The 6,000-nt window shown below is 46.3% G+C and overlaps 1 protein-coding gene across 1 annotated transcript in view; it reads left to right on the top strand.

Moving 5' to 3' along the window:
- Positions 1-1,257: 1,257 nt before the first annotated feature.
- Positions 1,258-6,000, top strand: part of PSD3 (pleckstrin and Sec7 domain containing 3) — a 616,838-nt gene continuing 612,095 nt past the window's right edge. Inside the window, exon 1 of the mRNA XM_055566944.1 lies at positions 1,258-1,419. The gene's annotated coding sequence lies outside the window, so the exon portion shown is untranslated. The remainder of the gene's footprint in view (positions 1,420-6,000) is intronic.

Raw genomic sequence — 6,000 nt, 5'->3', positions numbered from 1 at the left:
GGATTGATTTCCTTTAGGATGGACTGGTTGGATCTCCTTGGAGTCCAAGGGACTCTCAAGAGTCTTCTCCAACACTACAGTTCAAAAGCATCAATTCTGCACTCAGCTTTCCTTATGGCCCAATTCTCACATCCATACATGACTGCAGAAAAAACCATAGCTTTGACTAGATGGACCTTTGTGGTCAGAGTTCTATATTCACATAGTCTGGCCAGGATCCCTTTGTATACTGGCTCCCCCTCTCATCCGCTTCTGCTTCCTCTGACCACAGACAGACACACACAGCTTCCCAAGTGGAAGCTGTCAGTGGAAGTTCTCAGTAAGCCCCCCTGTTCTAAATAAGGGACTTCCCAGGTGGCGCTGGTGGTAAAGAACCCGCCGGCCAGTACAGGAGATACCAGAGACTGGGGTTCCATTCATGGATTGAGAAGATCCCCTGGAGGAAGGCATGGCAACCCACCCAGTGTTCTTGCCTGGAGAATTGCAGGAACAGAGGAGCCTGGAGGGCTATGATCCATAGGGTCACAAAGAGTTGGACACATTGAAGTGACTTATGCATACTGAATTAAGGTCAGCATTTTCCTACGAGAGAAAGCTTCAGGCTGTAGGCTTATGCCCAGGGCTATGTCTCCTGGGCCTTCAGCTCTGTAGTGCACATGGCAGCTGAACTCTCTGATTTTAAAGTTGTGAACACAGCACCCCACGGCCTCTTTAGTTCTGTTGCAGTGCAGACACCCGGAGGTTACAGAAATGTGTCCTGTCCCTAGAGTCGTCATCATCTCACAAACGTCAACTAAAAACCACACCCCAGGCTCCCTGCTACACGAGCGGACAGGACAGGGTGTGGTGGACGTTCTGTGGCCACCAGCTTGGTATGAGTCAGATTCTGCATTCAGCGAGCCCGCCCGTGTCATGTTTGCTGTGGTCTGCTTCTGCGCCCGAGTTCTCCCCCGGGGTGAGATGTGTGGATGTCCCTCTGCAAGCTGGCAGTGAGAGTGAGCATTTGTCCCCATCTGCTCGCTCCAGAGTCGGACATGACTGAAGCGGCTTAGCAGCAGCAGCAGCAGCTCACTCCCTGCATCTAGTTAACGGCAACTGAATGGTCAGCTGCTGATTCACTGGATGCTGTTTAGTTTGTTCTGTCAGCTGTTTATTCATCTGTAACTTCCTGTTAAGATGCAGGGTGTGCTTTTTAAAGAAGCCTTGCACAGCATAAGTTTTATTTTGGGACTGGATGTGCTAATATATAAAGAGGATCTCCGGGAGTTATTTAGCCCCATGGGCTATTTTCTCTCAGCAGAATTTTGTGGGCACTCCCTGGGTGCCAGGCATGCTTCAGGACACGGGTGGTGCAGCAGTGAATGAGACTGTCTCAGCTTCCAGAAGCTTGCCGTCCACTCCTGCGAGACGAGCATAAGTGTGAGTGCAGTGAAGTGTGGTACACGTGCAAGGGGTGCGGGGTGCAGAGCAGGGCTGGAAACTCCCAGGAAGCAAACTGAGGGAGTCCCCGAGGCAGAGGCTCTGGGAGGGAATTTAGCAACATTTCAGCTGTGGATGATAGTGGTTTGTGTAGTCGCTTAGTCATTTCCAACTCTCGTGACCTCATGGACTGTAGCCCACCAGGCTCCTCTGTCCATGGGATTTCCGAGGCAAGAATACTGCCATGGGTTGCCATTTCCTTCTCCAGGGGACCTTCCCGACACAAGGACTGAACCCCGGGTCTCCTGCATTGCAGGCCTATTCTTTACCGCTGAGCCAGCAGGGAAGCCTGGTGGTCACATGACAAAGATGTCACGTTTGCTGACAATGTGAGGGGAAGAGCTTGAACGTAGGAATGTTAATAGCTATTTAAGAGGCTGTTGCAATGATTTAAGCAAGAGATGATAAGGGCCTAATTGAAGATGCCGTGGAGATCTGAGAATTTCTACAGCAGGAAGGGATGGTGGGAGGTGAGGAAGAGTTTGAGGAGACTTTTGTTTTGGATCCTCAGTCAATGGTGTTGCCATTGAGAAGAATGGAAGAGAACGAGAAGCCGGTGTGCTGAGTGAAGGCAGTGGAGACGGGCTCACTCTCCAACCAGTTGCGATTTGACTAGAAATCCAACTTCATAGTTTGAGAAAGAAGTTTGGGCTGGAAATGCAGATGTGAGCCACATTGAACAATTTGGAGTGTGATTCTAATGAGAACAGCTTGTGTTTTCTGTTTATAGTGCTTGACAAATGACCAGCACTTCAAAAGTATATGGTGTTTATTTTAAAATATAGTTTTGAGGTAAAATGTAAGTGGATTCCAGATCACAGCTTTTTTTCTTTAATAGTGTCAGCTTTTCTGGTAGGGGTTCAGCATATCAGGAGGAGAAGAGGGCAGTACAAACTGGACACAGTCTACAAAATGAACTTCAGGGTGTTAACAATGACATTAAAAGTGGTACTTGCCTTTTCAGGATTGCTAGTTGCTCAGTTGTGCAACCCCATGGGCTGCAGTCTGCCAGGCTTTTCTGTTCATGAATTCTCCAGGCAAGAAGACTGGAGCGGGTTGTGATTCCCTTCTCCAGGGGATCTTCCCGACCCAGGGATCGAATCCAGATCTCCCACATTGTAGTCAGATTCTTTACCATCTGAGCCACCAGGGAAGCCCTTTTAGGATTAGAGAGTTAATCTTCACTCTACAGCATTCCAAGAGCAAGTGCAATATACAGTTTTCCATAGTTCACCAGAGTTTTTTTTTAATTTTCAGGATTAGAGATTTAAAAAACACTCTGAAGAGCTGTGGGAAATTGTATATTGCACTTGATCTTGGAAAGCTGTACAGTGAAGGTCTTTCTAAAGGCGTTGTACTAGTTCCTGGGAAGTTGGTAAAAATGTGTCCTTAACCATACAAAGTAGAATTTTAAAGCACAACTTGCACTAAAATCGTCCTTTATATCCAGGAATCTAGCTTAACCCTAACCTTAACTCCAACCCTAACCTGTCGCCTTAACCCTAAGCCTAGTTCCAACCCCCAACCTGCGTGTCACACTAACGCTAACTCTGCCATGATTCTGCATATCTGCATTTAAACTGAGTCCTTACCCAAAGCAGAACTTTTACTCTGACACTAACCACACCCCAGTTGTAACCTGAACCCTAAACCCAAATGCAGTGCTAACCCTTAACTCTAACCTAAACCCCATTTCTTGTGACTAACCGTACCCTTTAGGCTAGTCCTGGCCTTTTCAGGGGTGGACCTATTAGGGGAAACTGTGCTTAGGTCTCTAGATAATCAAAGCTGAGGAATAATTCTCAGACTAAATGAGATTTACAAGCAGATCATCAGTGAACCATCTTTCGTGATTAGGTTCCCTGACCTTTCTGATAAACATATCCACGGTCTGGGTTTGGTTCCTGGATGTCTACAGGACTTCCTTGCTTCTGTTCTCTGATTTCACTAAGTACTTTACTAAATAAGGGTTACTGTGAAAATGCAGTGAAAGTCTCTGAGAGGCAAGATCCAAAATGAGAGTACATTTCCACAGACTCACAAAGGTGGATACTACCCTTGACCCGCGTCTTCTAGAACTCCCCAAAGTGTAAGGCTTTCCTACTCCAAAAGACTGACAGAAGGCTGGGACTCTAAGTCCCATGTGACTCGAATCCAACTGGAACTCGAGGATTAGGCCAGCAGTCTGATAAGGATGTGCTGTGTTGGACTCTGGGGGTTATGGAGGTGAAGCAAGAGACTGCATGGAATTCAGACACTTTACAGCAAAGCTGAGGGAAAGTGATCACCATGCATGAAACAGCGAGAGAGTCTGACGGGACAGGATGTAATCAGTGCTAGTCTGCGTGGTGCAGACCTGGATACCGAACTGGTTCAGAGTATGGATGGTGGTGGTTGTTCAGACGCTAAGTTATGTCCAACTCTTGTGACCCCATGGACTGCAGCATGCCAGGCTTCCTTCCCTGTCCTTCATCATCTCCTGGATTTTGCCCAAGTTCATGTCCATTGCATCCGTGATGCCATCTAACCATCTCATCCTCTGTCACCCTCTTCTTCTGCCTTCAATCTTTCCCAGCATCCAGGTATTTTCCAATGAGTCATCTGTTTGTATCAGGTGGCCAAAGTATTGAAGCTTCCATCTCCCATTTGCATAGCACATAGCTGCTCACTAAACCTTTATGACACACATTCTGTCCTTCTTAGGACTCTGGGAGGTTGACAAAAGGCAGGTGTTAGTATAACAATTTACCTTTACATATGCAGAAATGACTCAGAAAAGTTGACTCCCCCTGCCCCAAATCTCCCAGCAAAATTAGCAGAGCAAAGCTTTGAACTTAGGTTGGCCAACTTCAAATCCAATGGGATGCTCACTCTATTTCATGGAGTAAATGAGACCTGGGCTGGGCCTTAGAAGACTGAATAGAGTTTGAAGAGAAGAGGGGAAACAAGAATATTCTGCTTGGGGTACAGAGTACAAGGAGGTGGCAGGAAGCCAGGAGTGGGGTGGGGAGCAGATAAGGAAGTGGGCAGTGAATGAGGAAGACTGGAAGGGCAAGTGGGCTTTGAGAGCTGGGCAGTGTTGCTGTTTCATGTAGGGCTTTACTAAGGAGTCCATGAGGCTTGTGAGTCCATGAGGGTGAGTGGCTTAAAGCAAGACCCATCTGGCAGTGGTATGTGTGTTGGGGGGGGTTAGAACAATGGGGTCTAGCGGCAGGAAGCCCATCTAAGGGACTTTGGGGTGTGGCTACAAGGAAGGGGTTGGAACCGGGTGGCAAGTGCTGGTATAGAATGAAAACAAATGGGTTTAACAAAAGACAGTTCAAAAGGACAGATTTACTGTTAGAGCCTGAGATATGGAAAAAGCGGAAAAAAATCAGATTCTGCATTTCAGACAACTAGTTATGTGGCCTCAGGCAAGTGACAGAATCTGTCTGGACCCCTCAGCTGACGTAAGTGTGCAGGCAGCTCTTACCTCACGGGAGACTGAGGATGTATGAACAGGCAAGGACTGGCTTCATGGCTTTTTGTTGTTGCTCTTGTTTTTAATATTTATTTATTTGGCCAGTTTATTTATTTTGCAAGTTGGGGCCCGCAGTATCTTTAGTTGCAGCACCTGGGATCTAGTTCCCTGTCCAGGGATGGACCCTGGGCCCCCTGCTTTGGGTGTGCAGCGTCTTAGCCATTAGACCCCCAGGGAAGTCCCAATTGGTTGTTTTGACGAAGATGAAGAGGGAACAATTTTAAAACGTCTAGAAAGACATTCTCAATAAGATCATTTAAAATAATGAAAAACTGGGAATTTTGTAAGTGATTCCCATGGGGCAGAAGTAAATACACTATAGAACTGTGTTGAAATTAAAACCACATTTGAAGAATGTGGGGATGTAAATACTTAAAAATATAAAGGTAGGTGGAGAAAGGAGGACACGACACTCTCCGAATCTTATGAAGAGTAAATACGTGTAGAGAAAAAGGACTGGGAGAATACACTGAGAGTGAGCATCTCTGGTTGATGGGCATGTGCTTGATTTGCATTATCAAGTTTTGTACTTTGGACTTTCTGCAATATCCAAGTTTTGTACAATGAGCCTTATTACTTTTTTTTTCTTTAGAAGGTAGTCTTTTAATTAATTTATTGATTAGGCTGCACCAGGTCTTCGTTGTAGCATGTGGGATCCAGTTCCCTGACCAGGGATCAAACCTGGGCCCCCTGCACTGGGAGTGCAGAGTCTTAGCCACTGGACCACAGGGAAGTCCTCAGTGAGCCTTATCACTTTTATAAAGAGAAAAAATATTTAGGAAAGAAGAACAATAAATGAGTTCAACTACTACTGAAACCATGAAACTCAGACTGGGACTTGAACCCACGGTCTTTTAAGTGAGATCTCACACAACTGGTCTCAGGACTTAATGAGGCTCAGGTCTTTGATGTCTCATCACAGGAAGACCTCAGTGAGACACAAAGTGACAGATAAGATGTGGATTTGTTTAGAGAGAAACACACTCCACAGACAGAGTGTG

The sequence above is a fragment of the Bubalus kerabau genome, chromosome 2, assembly GCF_029407905.1.
Source record: "Bubalus kerabau isolate K-KA32 ecotype Philippines breed swamp buffalo chromosome 2, PCC_UOA_SB_1v2, whole genome shotgun sequence".
NCBI classification, from domain to species: domain Eukaryota; kingdom Metazoa; phylum Chordata; class Mammalia; order Artiodactyla; family Bovidae; genus Bubalus; species Bubalus kerabau.
This window is presented reverse-complemented; position numbering and strand designations above follow the sequence as displayed.